This window comes from Rattus norvegicus, chromosome 3 (genome assembly GCF_021556685.1).
Source record: "Rattus norvegicus strain SHRSP/BbbUtx chromosome 3, alternate assembly SHRSP_T2T, whole genome shotgun sequence".
Lineage (NCBI taxonomy): Eukaryota > Metazoa > Chordata > Mammalia > Rodentia > Muridae > Rattus > Rattus norvegicus.
Window position 1 is genome coordinate 96,676,971 of NC_141536.1, and position 18,187 is coordinate 96,695,157.

The following is an 18,187-nucleotide window of genomic DNA, read 5'->3' on the forward strand; positions in this document are numbered from 1 at the left end:
TCAATTGGATTTGAAATCAAAGGTGCTCCATGTATAGGTCTGCAATCAGAGTACATAATGGTGGGAGAGCCAGGGCCGCTGCTCTTCCCTGAGCAGGTCTAGCTGCTGCATTCTGCAGGGTTTCCTGCCATTATTAGACCGACCATTTATACTATATGCTGATTTCCTGAAAAGTCCTAAAGGATTAGAAATGGCTAAAAGAGGCACCATCACCGGACTTCATTGATTAAAAGACAAGAGATGATTCCCAGCACTGGATTGCTCTTTAAAACAAGAGACTACAATCATTGTTACCAACAGAGGGATTTAACAGAGAAGGGGGGTTGAAAGAGTTGGGAGAGGGAGGGAAGGGGGAGAGGGAGAGGGAGACAGAGAAACAGAGAGAATGAATTCTCTAGAGAGAGAATGAATGGGAAAAAGGCACAGTGTTAATTAAGCAATGATAATATTCCATGCTTTCTAGCCAAGACCATGTTACATTTTAACATGGACAATCACACACTAATTGACATCAGTTGTAGTCAAGGCTTACAGTTGACCAGGGTGGGAGCATGGGATTGCCTCTTAAATTTCCTCATTAGCACACACTTGAAGAAGAAAACTCTTAACACAAAATCTAAATAAAATAAAGGTGATCTTGAATGATTGGAGTTTCAAAGCAATTACCTTCAAAAACAGATACTGAGTCTAGACAGGATGGCATTTTCATTGAAACAGGCGTTCAGTTGGGTTGTGTGTTATAAGTTCTTTCTCATTGAGATACATTCATTTTGTACATGACTTATTTGAGATCTCAAATGAATTCATATTCACATTTTTAAAACTAATTTTAAAAAAGCTCTGAGAATAATTTAGTGTCCCAGCATAAAGCAAGGATAAATTTCATTACTTATAAATGCCTGCCTAAGATATTAATTAAAAAAAACTACTTTAAAAAATTATCACACTCATTGCTGTCAGCAATTAACCAAATGGTCAGTATAGTATATTCGTTAATAAAAGTGGTGCTTAGAGTGGAAGCTCATATTGTCCTTAGTCTATGGATTTTGAGGCTTGGAAGTTTTACTCTTAAAGGTAGTTTTACAACTGGGAACGATGGAGCACATTTTCTCCCCAGCACTGGGAGGTAGAGGCAGGTACATCTCTGTGAATTCTAGGCCAGCCCCTTCAAGACAGTAAATTCTAGACTAGCCAGGATTGCTTAATGAGAATTTGTCTCAGACAGAAACAACAGGTTTAGAACACTTGTCTTTTCTTTATTCTGGAGTTGTTGTTGTTGTTGTTGTTGTTGTTGTTGTTGTTGATTTTTCAAGTGATGGACATAGTTTCCTCTATACCATTAATCTATAATCTCATCAAGAAATAAGTAAGTCTTTTATTTCTTTTGAAACAGTTTCTCACTATAAATGCTGGGTTAGCCTAGAACTTACTGTGTGTCTCGGGCTAGCCACGAAACATTGAGTGTCCAGCTCCCATCTCCAGAGTGTTAATATTAGAGGCATGAATCAATATACGCAGCAAAAGTTAACTTAAAAATAAAGATGATTAAATATTTTCCTTGTCTAGATCCTCAAGACAACAACGTGGTCCTACTCAAGGCTTGCATTTTATGATATCACAGTAATTTTAACTCCTATGCTTAGCAGTGGAGTTATGGCTTCCACAACTATATCATACCACATAATCAGTTTTAACTTAGCTATCAGCCCAAATTATAAGCATGGAGAGTAGAAGAAAACATGTCGATTTCTGCCTATCCCCCAGCATATCTGTAGTCATTTTGTTCCTTGACAGCCAGCTATTTCATAATGTTGCTATAACTTGCTTATTAGTCATTGACATAGAAAAATAACTTGATTCAGAGCAGGGTTATGCTGATCGCATCTCTTATTATGTTCTGTATGAGGCTTGTTAATCTTAAGAAATTCCACAAAGCTTCACATAAAGACCCATCAATTCAAAGGTCAAGATAAATTGTAATGTCTAAAATAGCTTGAGTCAGAGCTGATTACCAACCTGCTAGTAGTTCCTGTACTTTTGTATGAGCTCATTGTGGGGTGTGTGTGTGTGTGTGTGTGTGTGTGTGTGTGTGTGTGTGTGTTTCCTTTTATAAGCTGGCACTGAGAAATGTTCATCACCAGAGCATCAACGCTGAATTCTGCGCTACAACCCCCATTGCTCAGGATTAAGGTGTGTGTTCAATAATCAATCCCTCTTTGACTGAGATCAGTGTTCTTGTGGTTTGTGGCTGACTCTTGACTCCAATAAAAGAAAACACTGAACAGTTACCTTGTCTTACAGAGCCTGGAGTGAAGAAAAGATATTGCCTTATGATAAGACCCAAGGAAAGGATGGAGTTGAAATATGAGTCTAACTCATCTGAGAGTAAAAGGTGAATGAATGAATCCAAATACAGAAGCAAATGTGGCTCACTTGTAATTGGGAAGTGATTGAGTCCACTAAACATTCACATCCTGTAATCTACAACAACATGGGGAAAAGGTTGCACAGCATCCTATTGTTCTACGTCTGAGTTGTTATCTAGTGAGGTCCTATGGATCCAAGTATTACTGGAGCACATTAAGGATGCTATTCATTACCATCCGGAATCTTGTGTTTAGAGCCTATTTCTGTTGGTCTTATATTTGAATCATAGAGCACAGAAAACTCAACTCAGTATTTATCTTGAAGCTGTATCCCTACTCTCAGGCTCTCACAGTGTTGGAAGGTATTATGCATATTAGTAAAGGAAAAACATTATCATCAATATCACCCAGTTATGAACCTTGAAAACTACAATCATGAATGCCCTGGCAAGATATGACCACTGGTATGACAGTTGCATATTACAGGAGTTACAAACTATTTTCTAATTGGATTTAGGGATCACTCCACAAGTTTAAATCAATACCTAATGCCATGATTTATCCTAGACAGGTTACAGGCTATATTTGAAAACCTACTACTATTACTCTTTTAAATAGTTATAGTATCAAACCAACTTCCAATAACTTGTCATTATGCCACTATATTATTAATCCATCAGTCAGTTTTCATTGGATAAGTTCCTTTTACAGTAAATGGAGACTGAGAAGGAGTCCAACAACTGATCAAGGTTAGAGAATAAGAGAATGTAAAATTCTCAGCCCTAAATAGAATATCTATGTCACAACTCCACCTTCTAAGATTCAAGGGCTATGGCAGCAAATGGGCAGAAAGATTGCAAGAGCCATAGGAAGTGGATAAATACAAAGAAACAGTGATCTTGGACACAGCAAGACTATTGCACATTTGAATTCCTATCAGTTGACAGAGGATGCACAAGACCTCAGCAGGCTTTGACTAACAACGAAGTCCAGTATAAAGAACAAAGATGGGCATGGAGGGGAGGAAGCCCTGAGCCAGTGAATTCTGAAGTGTAGGTTTATTTTGACATACATAAGGGCAGTTGACGACCCTGAGACCAATTGGTCCATGGTAAACCAGCAAAGACATTACCCATATAAGTAGTTTCAAGAGCGATAGTAAAGTTTTTCTAGGGAGTTGAAGTATAAAGTTTTATAAATTACTGCTCACTGTGTGAAACAACAATATTTATAGGTTCATCTTCCTGGATGTTTACAGTCTGAGATGCTCACCTACAAAGATCTCCTACAGAGACTAACTATAGCCAGTGTTCCAGAACCCAAGCCTACATGCACATGACAGGCACCTACCCTTAACTAAGAAACTATTGGCCATTTAGAGCAGCTTGGATAAGAGTCAGTTTTTACTAAGAGTGTGACCCATGATAAGTCGAGCGTACTCCAGAGGAAAACCATCCATCAGAGACTGGATGGTCACCAGAAATTGAAATTAATGGGTTAAAAAATACACTTTAAGTTGAGTGGGTATAGAAGAGTGATGGATCTGGGAGGAGTTTGGGAAGGGGATATATAAAACTAAGACACAAATTACAAAATTCTTTTAAAGATTAAGTACTTATCCACATCCTTGCCAACATGTACTGTCACCTGAGTTGTTGATCTTACCATTATGATTGGTATAAAGAAGAATCTCATAGTCATTTTGATTTGCATTTCTCTAATAACTAATGACTTTTAACATTTCTCTGAGTGCTTCTCAGCCATTCAAGATTCCTCTGTTGTGATTTTTGTTTAGTTATATTTCCCATTTTTTATTGGATTTTTGGGGTTTTTGGAGGTTAGCTTCTTGAGTTCTTTATATATTTTAGATGTTAGCCCTCTATGGTATGTGTGGTTAATGAAGTTTTTTTTTACCCCAATCCGTAGGTTGCCAATTTGTCCTATTGACTGTGTCTTTTGCCTTACAGAAGCTTTTAAATTTCATGAGATCCCATTTATCAATTCTTGAATTTAGAGCCTGAGACATTGGCTTTCTGTTTAGGAAATATCCCTCTGTGCCAATGAGTTCCAGGCTCTTTCCAACTTTCTATTGTGGAATTGCAAACTAGTGAAACCTCTCTGGAAATTGATCTGGAGGTTTCTCCGAAAATTGGAAATAAATCTACCTGAAGACCCAGATATACCAGATATATCTTGGGCATACACCCAGAAGCTGCCCCACACAGGGACATGTGTTCATAGCAGACTTATTTGTAATAGTCAGAAGCTGAAAACAACCCAGATGTCCCAAAATGGAAAAGTGGATACAGGCAATGTGGTACATTTACACAATGAAGTACTTCTTAGCTATTAAGAACGAGGACATCATGAATTTTGCAGGCAAATGGATGGAATGAGAAAAAATTCTTCCTGAGTTAGGTAACTCAGATCCAAAAGGATATACATGGTGTATACTCATGAATACGTGGACAATAGCCAAAAAAGTGCAGAATACATAGAATAAAAATCCACAGAACTCAAGAAGGTTAAAAAAGCAGAAGGGCACAAATGAAGATGCTTCAATCCCACTTGGGAGGGAGAAGAACATAACCACAGGAGGCAGAGGAAGGGGTGGATCTGGGTGAAAGAGGGGCAGGTGAGGGAAAAGGGGGAACAGTATCAGATATGTGGGTGGGGAGTCAGGAGAGCAGCCCTGAGGGCCAGCAAAATGAATGAAAATACGCAACCTTAAGGGGGTGGGAGTTGAGGGAATCCTCTAGAAAGTACCAGAGACCTGGGAAGTGAGAGACTCTCAGGACTCAAAGAGGGAGGGACCTTAGATAAAATGCCCAAAATTGGGGAAAGGGAACTTGTATCATCCACCTCCAGTAGAAAGACAGGGCATCAAATGGAGGGATGGGGTGACCACCCCACAGTCAAAAATTCTGACCCAGAATTATTCTTGTCTAAAAGACAAGAACTGCAGGGACAAAAATGGAGAAAAGACTGAGGGAAAGCTGGTCCAGTGACCAACCAATCTTGGGATCAATTTCAAGGGGAGGTTCCAAAGTTTGGCACTATTACTGATGCTATGGTGTGCTTATCAACAGGAGCCTAGTATGGCTGTCCTCTGAGAGGCCCAACAAGCAGCTGACTGAGACAGAAGCAGACACTTATATGTAACCATTGGACTGAAGTTAGGGACCCCTGTGGTTAAATTACAGAAAGGTTAGAAGAAGTTGAGGAGGAGGGTGATCCTGTAGGAAGACCAGAAGTCTCAAATAACCTGGACCCCTGAGATCTATCAGACATTGAGCCACCAACCAGGCAGTATATCCAAGGTAGTCCGAGGCACCCAACACATGTATAATGGAGGATCCCTAGTTTGGCTTCAGAGGGAGAAGCCTCACCAAACTTGGGAGAGCCTTCAGGCCCCAGAGAGTAGAGGCCTGGCAGGAATGGGGACATCCTTTTAGAGATAGGAGAGAGGAGGAATGAGATAAGGAACTGGGAGAGAAGCAATGGTTGGACTGCAAAAAATAGTAATAAATTTTTAAAAGTACTTATGAATACGAGTACAGCGTAACTGTGTTCAAACACATCAGAAGAGGGCATCAGATCACATCACAGATGCTTGTAAATCACCATGTGGTTGCTGAGAACTGAACTCAGGACCTCTAGAAGATCAGTCAATGCTCTTACCTACTGAGCCATATCTCCAGCCTCAATTACAAAATTCTTAAAGACCTAAATACATTTTTAATTAAAAAAAAAGTATTTCAGAGCAGCTAGCTTCCCTTTCCTCTCTTGGGTTGCCTTGTCCAGCCTCAAAATAAGGGCTTTTACTTGCCTTACTGTTATCTTGTTTTTTATCATAATTCATTGTTGTCTCTTGGAGGCTTGCTCTTTCCTGAGGGGGAATGGATCTAGGGGAATGGGAGGGTGGAGTGGTGCTTGAAGAAGTAGGACTCCTTCCACTTAGGATGTATTGTATGAGAGAAGAATCTATTTTCAATATAAATAAGAGTCATGGTTTGCTCTTAAAAAATAAAAAAAATTGACTTATAGATCTATATATTGCTGAACATCATTCCATAAGAGAAAGCCATTTTCAAATGACGGGTATGGAAGATGGAAGGACATTTAGTGTTTTTCCTTTTGCAGAATTTATAGGATTCTTTCCTCTTATTCCCATATATCTTTCTGCCAGTCCCTCCTTATGTAGCCCAGACAGGATTTAGAGGATAGGAGAGTAGGGACATTAAGAGACACAGAAATTGGAATCTAACAGATTTATTGTTCTTAACATCTCACAGCATCCAAAAATTTCACTGCTTAGTCTGTGCCTCAAGTCAATTACTTTAATACCTCTGGGAACAACTCCATAACATTAGTTCTTTGTTTTGTTTTTTGTTTCTGTATTTGTTTGTTTTGATTGTTAATGATGTAAGCTATAAGTCAAACTGATGGAAATAGTGACTTCATTTTGTATCAGTTTGTAACTATATATGAAGCAGTTAAAAATCATGCAATGCATCACTTAACAGCATCTCTAATGTTCAATCTTACAATTATAACCAAGAGTCTGGATGTCATCGTGCATGTCTATACAAGATGTGTTACACAGCAGTAATGATTATTGACTAGATTAGACATTTGGGGTTTTTTAAGCTGAAGTGAACAATGGAAATCAGCCTAGTTCTCAGATTACTACCTCTCTACCATCAAAGCATCCTTCGATATTACTGGGTGGAAATGAGAATTGAGATGCTGATATTTCAGAGTGGAAATCTGAGAGCTGCCTGTGACAATTGTGATACTGTTGTGAAATAAATGTCCTGGAGATGTGAGGGAACAGAAATAATAGAAGAAATCAAATCACATGAAACCCACAGGTGGGAGCCTGGAGTAGAAGCACAGCGACACAGTGGCCTGACATGAACATGGCAACAGAAGAAATATGGCAGTGAAGAAGGGACGGGTGTGGCAAACTAATTTAGTTGCTAAAATAAAAATACCTTAAGATAAAAGTGTATGACATGGAAGCCATTTCCAGTTCTAAAGATGGAATAAAATGTCAATGCAGGACAGATGTGAGGCAGTTTGGAAGTGAAATTGCACATAACCATTTGCGTATATAGAGGTGCAGCATGGTTAGGCTCAAAGAACCTGTACCATAGATTAATAGTAATTGTCTGTGGAAAGTAGATCACAGAGTACATGCATGCTCGCCAGAGCACTGACACGTCTAGACGAGCATTCTCTGATCACGTTCTTTCTTTGCAGAGTAACAGAGACTGTTCCTACTCATCACAAACAAGGGATCAGGCACTGACTGCTTATAGTCCCTTGTGTTAAAATGATCAGGGGGCTGGGGATTTAGCTCAGTGGTAGAGCGCTTACCTAGGAAGCGCAAGGCCCTGGGTTCGGTCCCCAGCTCCGAAAAAAAGAACCAAAAAAAAAATGATCAGGGAGAAAAAAGAAATGTAGGGTTATATAAAGGAGGTTAGTGCTGCTTGGTTTCTTTCAAGTTGTTTATTTATACAGAAATCACAGAATAAAAGGCAAGCCAATCTCATAGTTGTTGAAACATCCCTTACCCTACCTGTAAGGTCAATGAACCTACAAAAGAATTTGAAATACTTCACATAGTTTATTAAATTCTTTCATTTGATTTTTTCCAGCTCTTAACCCATCTTTCCCTCCCCCCCTCTCCTCTCTCCTCTCTCTCTCTCTCTCTCTCTCTCTCTCTCTCTCTCTCTCTCTCTGTGTGTGTGTGTGTGTGTATGTTGTGCATACCTGTATGTGCTCCTGCAGAGGCCTGCAGAGGCCTGCAGAGAATATTGGCTTACTCTCTGCTTTCTGCCCCTTTTCTTTTAGAAAACGTCTCCTTGAGTTTGGACTTAGGCTGCAGCCAGGAAGCCCAGGTAATGATCTCTGTACCCACCCACAGCCCCACAGCACCATGTAGTACTGTGGTTACAGGTGCATGTGTGTTCAGGCCCATATGTTTACATAACTGCTTGGATTCGAATCAGATCCTAAACCCTGTGCAGCACACTCTCTTACCTCTAAGCTGTTTCTCCAGCTACACAGCTTGTTAGAATTTTAACTGATTTTCACACTGAATGGTCTGTGAAGGTTTGTTACATTGATTTCAGGTATTAGATAGCATCTGGGTGGGTTGGCTGTCACGTCTTTCTTTGAGCTGTTTGCATTACTCCAGGCATTCACATTATACTCCATGAACTTCTGCTGGGATGGGAATTAAAGCCATCACTGACCAGAGACATCCTCTTTCCTGGCTCGCTTCATGGTATCAGGTATTAAGTTCTATTTTTTTCCTTTTGGAAAAGCAATTATAGAAAACATTGTGCAAACTACTTCATTCCATTTCTAAGGGATGGGGGTTTATGAAAGGGCAGAGAAAAAGGAAGGTGTCCAAGTGCATATGTTCCTCCTAAATATGTCTGCATCTGGAGAATAAAATGAAGGTCTGTTTATTGTGTTTATCAAAGTAGATAAAGCCTTGGAGCCTTCTGAGAGAAACTGCATGTGAAACAGGGTGATTCAGATCAGCAGGCTGCCAGGTTGGACCTCACCCAAGTGCAACTGAAGACCTTCCTTTATTCCTAGCATTTATTTTTGGTAACATCCTCAAGCATAAAGTGTTTTGCCCATGCCATATTGCACCACCACCACCACCACACAAGGTAGAATTAGAGACCTTGCAGAGCAGGTTCTGTGCCTAGAACAAAGGACCATGAACGTGGAACACTTTATTTTTCCAGCCTGGAGTACATTCCTGTCTCTTTTTAATTTGTTTTAGGCTAATATCTTACAGGCATGCTGCAATGGCCTCGGGATGACTTCTGCTCTGAAAAGTCTGGCATGAGAGGAGACTGTGTGTGAAGCAGAAGATCTGAGGGTCGGCTCTCAGTGCTACTTGCCTCAACCATGGAACGAGTCTAGACTTGCTGGTCTCATTTCAAGCTCTCTCTCTCACTTTAAATTCACCACCTCCTCCACCCACTCCCAGCGGTTTTCCTGTCTTAACCTAAGTAAGAAGAGAGGATGGTAAAGTAGTCAGTCTTGCTAAGTCCTGAAATTATTAGCTGTGCCCCCCCAAAAATTTCCTGCAGAAGTAAGTTTATGTAGTCAACATCTTGCTGTTTGAAAACATGAGAACTGTAGTTGGGAAGGGTGACATCCACCTGTAGTTTCAGGACGCAGGTGGCAGAAGGAGGAGGGTCACTTAAGCTCATGAATGGAGCACATATGAGGTGAGACAATGGAGAAGGAGGGGAGAGTAAGGAGAGATAGCAGAAGAGTCCTGAAAGAGGAATTCCCCCCATAATCTTGACCAGATTAGTCTCTTAGCTTTGATACAGAAAGTCAAAATTTGGAGAATATGGCTCAGTGGATAAAAGACACGTGAGGATTTAAGTTTGATTTCCACTTTCTTCCAAGGTGGAAGGAGAGAACCAACTACACACACACACACACACACACACACACACACACACACACACACCATGCATCATCTCAATTTGATTTTGGAATTTCTCTATTAAGTAGATATTTTGGAACCACATATTCAAGTTGAGATGTGTATTCATATTTCAGTTGCTAAAATATTAAATGTGTCTACACAAACATAAACATGATAGGTTATTTTTTAACTTTGGATTGTTTTTAATCCAAGGTAAAATAAAATGTGTGTGTATGTGTGTGTGTATGTTTGTGTGTGTGTATGTGTGTGTGTGTATGTGAGTATGTGTGTATATGTGTGTGTATGTGTGTGTGTGTGTTTTTGTGTATGTGTATGTGTATGTATGTATGTGTATGTATGTTTGTGTGTATGTGTCTGTATATGTGAGTATGTGTGTATATGTGTGTATGTGTATGTTTCTGTGTGTGTATGTGTGTGTGTATATGTGAGTGTGTGTATGTGTGTGTATATTTGTGTGTATGTGTGTGTATGTTTGTGTGTGTATGTTTGTGTGTGTATGTTTGTGTGTGTATGTTTGTGTGTGTATGTGTGTGTGTATGTTTGTGTGTGAGTATGTGTGTATGTGTGTGTGTATGTTTGTGTGTGTATGTTTGTGTGTGTATGTGTGTGTGTATGTGAGTGTGTATGTTTGTGTGTGTGTACGTGTGTGTGTGTGTGTGTGTGTGTGTGTGTGTGTGTGTGTGTACACTTGCTGAAACCAAACAAGGTGTTGAATGCCCTGGAGTTGTCGTTATAGGCACTTGTGAGCCACTAGATGTGTGTGCTGGAATCTTAGAACAGCAAGAGCTCTTAACTACTGAGCCATCACTCCAGCCCCTACCATGCATTAGTATTAAACAAGTATAATCTTGGTAAGTAAGAGATTAATTTTTCTTACGATCTTTTCTCACTTTTCCTTCCATCTGTATGATACAGTTTTTGGTTAATTTTGCTGAACCTCTTTTACTACAAGTGTAATAGCAAGCAGAAATAACTGGATCAAGTTTTTGTCTTTCTAACGATTGAAAACTAGTTATACAGGGGGAGTTGTGCTTATGGAGAAGCACACACAGTCATCACTGTGCTCCTGGCAGACAGCTACTATCAGCGTTATGACATGGACACTCCAGCATCTTTCTTAAGCAGTGTGGTTAGGACTGTCTTATAGATGAGTGGAGGAGCAATCACAGCAGCTGTCAACTTACGAAGAGAAAATGAGACATGAAATGAGATGCAGTTCCCATCACCATCTAGTTAATGTCTGGAATAGCTTTGGCTCCCAAAAGCTGCTCAAGAATTTTTCATCACACATGATTGACAGGTGTCAGTATCCTAAACATTTACTTGTATCTACTTTTTCAACCTAAATATTTACCTTTTCAACATTTAAGATTATACCCGGGCCTGGATGTAGTACCTTAGTTAGATCATACTGAGAAACCTAAAAAATTGCCACAGATTATACAAATGATTAACTTAATTTTAATAATAAACACAATAAAATATTTTCTTGGCAAAACTCTTGTTTTTAGAATACCTACGACAGGCAATGCACTGGGCAAAGAGCATAGGTTAAAAATGTCTGTATTTTTTCTTGCTGGGCTGTTGAGGCTTATGCTTTTAATCTCAGTACTTTGTAGCAGAGGCAGGCGGATCTCTATAATTTCTAGGCCAGCCTGGTCTAAACAGGAAGTTCTAGGATGGCCGGGGCTACCAAGAGAAACCTTGCTTTACAAAACAAGAATAAACAAACAAAAGGATGTTGTGCTCTTTTCTAAATGTGTGAGCTTGGACAATTTAATAAACAGTGAATTTCTCTTTCCTAACTTGAAATGAGAAGAATAAATTGATGTCACAAGAATTTCTCACAGATTAATTTACACGCAGTTTGTCAGTGGTCTAACTCTGTTTAATCCACTTGAAGGGCATTATGGATTCTAATTAGTTTTTAAACTGTTAGTTCTTACACATAAGAGGATTTGTAGCTAAAGACTTTGGTTTCCAGCCCACATCTAATCTTCATATTGTCTGCTTCATAATCTATACTTTAAAACAATATGCAATTTTTCAAACAATAATTAATTTGTTCCCTTTTCATAGTTTGTCATGACTAAAGCTATGTTATATACTAGCTATGTTGTACACTGAATGACAGAGGGGCCCTAAGTGTTTCTGACAACAGACAGTAAGAGTATTGAGTCAAGATACACACGCTTAATTTATACTTATGATGGTATAAAGGCCCTTTCACATGTTGCCCAATTATTTCAAACTGTGCTCATGAAGCAAAGGAGCCTGAGGAAGGCTGCCAGCAGTCCTAACTTGAGTCTCTCAGAAGACAGGCCAGGTGTTGTGTGGTGATCTGCAGATCCTACCTGGTGCTCAGCACAGACAATGAGACAGAAATAAGTTTTGAAATGTAGAGAGCTGTGAACTGTGGGATTTATAACAATCTTTAAAGTGCACAGTTTTTTCACCTTTATAAATACGAATTTTATTTGTTTACTATCAAAAATCAAAATGACATGGGCTGACATTCTGGAGGGAAATGAAAGTATAATTCTATCTACTGTCCTTGAGTTCTGTAACAGACCATTCCATGATGAGGTCATATTTTTTAAAAGTTCAGAAAATCAAGATCAAAAGCATTCAAATAAATATCAAGAGGTGATTTCATAAAATATAATTGTATTTCTACACTCTGCTTTTTGTGTATATTCTTGACATTTGTGGTTTTCTTATTCTCATGACTTAAAAAAATGAGATAGCATTCATTATATTCCCAATCTTCATTTCAAAGTGGTAGACTTAAGTGAGCCACCGTTTCACCTTCTTATTGCTGAGAAGGGATTTAGATGCGGGTTGCTGCACCAGGCTTCCATTCTCCTTAGTTTTGTGTCTGTACGTCTTGTTTTCCTTTTCCTTAAATAGGTCTTCCAAAAATGAGTTCCTTTTCTTACAAACAGCTAAGATACATTAAAAACATATGGGGTGGTGATAGCCCATATCTATTTGTCAGAACTGAAGATGAGGCAGGAAAGTCATTAGTTCAAGTCCAGCTTAGGCTTCATAAGGAATATGTGTGTCTTAACCCAAACCCAAAGAAAAACTCTCCAGTATCCTATGGATCTGTTAGTTTGTCACATGTTCTGCATCTTTACTCACTAAGTCTTTGCCCCAATCTCATTTGTAACAAGTTACTTTACTGGCATCTAAAGCTCATGAAATAGAGCAAACTCGCTCACCTGACTCAAGTTGTTGTGGTGTTTTCTTTGATCCTGTTTCTAGATTTCATCCCAGGTTTGAAGGAAGGGATACATGGTGTCTCTATGCATAGTTATTTCAGGATTCCCGCCTAGCTCAGCATAGAAATATGGTTTCTTTGTATGTAAGAACCTTCAGAAAATGAGTTTAACTAAAAACCATATGTTTTCAATGTTCTTTACAATGTTTTCAAGTTCAGTGGATGAAAATGCCACTCAGCATGTTTATGTGGTACTCAGCAGTTTATAAAATGGTATATTTTGATTTCCAAATCCTCTTGGTTATGGTTAAGTGTCCTTTCCCTCCAATGGTAGTGTTTGATCTGAAAAGACTATCAAGATTCCTGTCATTAGGGTGTACACTGGTAGTGTAGCTTTCTTTACTCCCTGTTATCCTCTGTAGGACTTAATGGTGAGGAAAAAACTCTTGCCAAAAACTTTTGTGTGATGCTGTGGCATAACTGACTCAACTAAGGCAGGTTTTCCAAATAGAAATAAGTGATTTTCTCCAGGAGTTTCTGATTATCTGCCTTAGGATTCTTTGGAAGTTTGAATAAATCACATGGGTCTGTTCCTAATGGTGCTACAGCAAGTTCTAGCACTAAGAATCCGTCAATTCACTGCTTTATTGAAAGTATTCCTGGCCATAACTTAACTGAACACAGTAAGTACAGACAAAGTGAGTGGTCAGTTAGGCAATGATTACCAAGAGACTAGACTCATCAATGAAGAAAGCTTAAATGATTGTATATTTCATCACAAATGAGTGAATCAGTTGTAGTGACTGTAAACAAAATAATAGTATGTATTTACTGCAGAGATCAATGTAATTTTGCAATACACAAAGCTATCCTTGCAAATTTCAGAGAACTTGTGAAAGGTACCCTGATTCCTGGTCGAGAATGGTCGAATCCCTGGAGACCCTAATAGGGATGGCATGCGCATTCCCAATCTCCCAGATCAAGGCCTCACTAGCTGCAGCCCCCCACCCCCTTCTACAGACCCCTCTAGAGAGGTTCAATCAGACCAGTCAGGTAGGGCAATGTCCTAAGCCCCTCCTTCACAGGTGAGGACCAGACTACATGTAGTGCAGGTTCAAGACAGATCAGTCATAGTAACGGAACCACGCCTCCAAATATGTAGATGAGGTCTTCCCAAGCTCTCAGACCAATCCAATAGTAAGTACCTGCTATCAGATACTGACCCATCCAAAAACTGTATTTAAGTATCATGTTCAAAATTAAAGGTGTGCAGGAATTATTCCATCTTCTGAGAGCTTCTGTCATAGGAGCCGTAACACTGCCACTTGGGGAAGAGATCTGCTCTCCTGAGCTGCCAGAAGCTCCCCGAACCCCTTGCAGGTTAGTCAATCTCTGGCTGGCTCAGCCGAACCAGGTCAACCGAAGCAGCAGTGGCAGAAATGAGCAGAAGGAGCAGCTGAGGCAGCGGAAGCAGTCTGCCTGCCTGAGTTCTCTCCCCCTTGCCAGAACCCACATACCTAGCCTGGAGAGAGACCTCTGTGGAGAGCCCCAGGTGCCAAAGCCTCACAGTTAAGTAAGCTGGTGTCCAGAGAATGACCGGAACTATTCATTGTATCATGATACTCCAATCCAACTATCTTCCTGTCACTATTGACAACTAGAATGTTAGTGCAAATATGATGTATCCCTAAATCCTGCCCCTGTTAATTACTTCATGGAGCCTCCCATTTTCAAATCACCTCTCAACTCTTCACTGTTCATTTCTCCAGGGGAATGAATGCTTTTCTGAAAGGCAATCTTCTCAACTCTTAGGGCACTCTCAATGTGTTGTCTTTTAATGAGTTAATCAATAACTAAGTAGTTTCTTCTTTCTTTTTTTTTTTTTGGTTTCTTTTTTTTTCATTTTTTTTTTATTAACTTTGAGTATTTCTTATATACATTTTGAGTGTTATTCCCTTTCCCGGTTTCCGGGCAAACATCCCCCTCCCCCCTCCCCTTCCTTATGGGTGTTCCCCTCCCAACCCTCCCCCCATTGCCGCCCTCCCCCCATAGACTAGTTCACTGGGGGTTCAGTCTTAGCAGGACCCAGGGCTTCCCCTTCCACTGGTGCTCTTACTAGGATATTCATTGCTACCTATGGGGTCAGAGTCCAGGGTCAGTCCATGTATAGTCTTTAGGTAGTGGCTTAGTCCCTGGAAGCTCTGGTTGCTTGGCATTGTTGTACTTTTGGGGTCTCGAGCCCCTTCAAGCTCTTCCAGTTCTTTCTCTGATTCCTTCAATAGGGGACCTATTCTCAGTTCAGTGGTTTGCTGCTGGCATTTGCCTCTGTATTTGCTGTATTCTGGCTATGTCTCTCAGGAGCGATCTACATCCGGCTCCTGTCGGTCTGCACTTCTTTGCTTCATCCATCTTGTCTAATTGGGTGGCTGTATATGTATGGGCCACATGTGGGGCAGGCTCTGAATGGGTGTTCCTTCAGTCTCTGTTTTAATCTTTGCCTCTCCCTTCCCTGCCAAGGGTATTCTTTTTCCTCATTTAAAGAAGGAGTGAAGCATTCACATTTTGATCATCCGTCTTGAGTTTCCTTTGTTCTAGGGATCTAGGGTAATTCAAGCATTTGGGCTAATAGCCACTTATCAATGAGTGCATACCATGTATGTCTTTCTGTGATTGGGTTAGCTCACTCAGGATGATATTTTCCAGTTCCAACCATTTGCCTACGAATTTCATAAACTCGTTGTTTTTGATAGCTGAGTAATATTCCATTGTGTAGATGTACCACATTTTCTGTATCCATTCCTCTGTTGAAGGGCATCTGGGTTCTTTCCAGCTTCTGGCTATTATAAATAAGGCTGCGATGAACATAGTGGAGCACATGTCTCTTTTATATGTTGAGGCATCTTTTGGGTATATGCCCAAGAGAGGTATAGCTGGATCCTCAGGCAGTTCAATGTCCAATTTTCTGAGGAACCTCCAGACTGATTTCCAGAATGGTTTTACCAGTCTGCAATCCCACCAACAATGGAGGAGTGTTCCTCTTTCTCCACATCCTCGCCAGCATCTGCTGTCACCTGAGTTTTTGATCTTAGCCAATCGCACTGATGTGAGGTGAAATCTCAGGGTTGTTTTGATTTGCATTTCCCTTATGACTAAAGATGTTGAACATTTCTTTAGGTGTTTCTCAGCCATTCGGCATTCCTCAGCTGTGAATTCTTTGTTTAGCTCTGAACCCCATTTTTTAATAGGGTTATTTGTTTCCCTGCGGTCTAACTTCTTGAGTTCTTTGTATATTTTGGATATAAGGCCTCTATCTGTTGTAGGATTGGTAAAGATCTTTTCCCAATCTGTTGGTTGCCGTTTTGTCCTAACCACAGTGTCCTTTGCCTTACAGAAGCTTTGCAGTTTTATGAGATCCCATTTGTCGATTCTTGATCTTAGAGCATAAGCCATTGGTGTTTTGTTCAGGAAATTTTTTCCAGTGCCCATGTGTTCCAGATGCTTCCCTAGTTTTTCTTCTATTAGTTTGAGTGTGTCTGGTTTGATGTGGAGGTCCTTGATCCACTTGGACTTAAGCTTTGTACAGGGTGATAAGCATGGATCGATCTGCATTCTTCTACATGTTGCCCTCCAGTTGAACCAGCACCATTTGCTGAAAATGCTATCTTTTTTCCATTGAATGGTTTTGGCTCCTTTGTCAAAAATCAAGTGACCATAGGTGTGTGGGTTCATTTCTGGGTCTTCAATTCTATTCCATTGGTCTGTCTGTCTCTGTACCAATACCATGCAGTTTTTATCACTATTGCTCTGTAATACTGCTTGAGTTCAGGGATAGTGATTCCCCCTGAAGTCCTTTTATTGTTGAGGATAGCTTTAGCTATCCTGGGTTTTTTGTTATTCCAGATGAATTTGCAAATTGTTCTGTCTAACTCTTTGAAGATAGTTTCTTCTTTCTTACATTCTTGCTCCAACTGTCATTTAGTGTGTCCCTGGATTCCCACTTTACATGCAATGCACTCAAGTGATGGCTGACTCTAACATCAATAATAAATGAAGATGAGCTGTTGAATTCATTTGCTCCACATTGTGACCCATGACCACAAGTTTGAATATTTATTATCAATTCACACTTCTTCCTCCATATCAGTATTGGTGTCTTCTAATCCCGGAGACACTCATTCTACAACTCTGGAGAGTTTTGATTCTTGGCTGAACTAAGCCAGATCAACTAGTCTCCCAAAATAGCTCTTACAAACTATATTACACAGGTATCCATTCCAGTACCCTGGTTTCTCTTTTCTTTGGTCTGTATTATCCAAGCTCTTTTGCCTTACTGTTTTTCATCATGTCCTCCCAAGACATACTTTTGATCAGCGATAGCAAACTAACCATAATCTTAACTATATTCATCAATCCATTTTTTATAAATTCCAAGAACTTGGATTTTAAAGATATATTCTAATATATCTATATCTATATCTATATCTATATATATTTCTATATCTATATCTATATCTATCTATAGTGTACCTTTGTGTTTGGGGGATGTGGGTGTACATGCCATGTGTATATCAGTATCTGTACAGGACAAAAGAATGTCATAGAGATGGAGTTACAGGCAGATATGAGGGGGTTGACTCAAGCTGGGAATTGCTCTCAGGTTCTTTGGAAGATCATGAATCATTTATGCACTGGACCATCCAGACTTTTAATTATTGTTACTGTCACAAGTCTGCTTCCTTTTTTCCCTTTGCCATTTTCCATTTATCTTTTCTTCTCTTCTCTTCTCTCATTCTTTCTTTCCTCCTCCTTCCTGCTCTTTCTCTGCTCCCCCTTCTTTTCTAAATCTACCTGTACTTATGCACCTTAACAAAGCCAAAACCAGAGAAAAATATAGCTTTATACTGAGTGACCTAAGTTAATGGTCCCCAACTGTGAGTGGTCATAATTGACATGTTATAAGACTTTCTGTTTTTCTCTTTAACATCCATCACCTATATTTTTGTCATTCTGTTAAAAGCGTTGCTGTGACTGTTATTGTTAATATTAAATATGAAACAATAAGAGAAAGAAAAGTATTTTCCCATTCACACCTGTACCCTTAGCTAC

At 39.7% G+C, this 18,187-nt stretch overlaps 1 protein-coding gene across 3 annotated transcripts in view; it reads right to left on the reverse strand.

The window, feature by feature from the left end:
* The window catches only part of Ano3 (anoctamin 3), a 376,269-nt gene that overhangs the window by 37,327 nt on the left and 320,755 nt on the right, over positions 1–18,187 (reverse strand).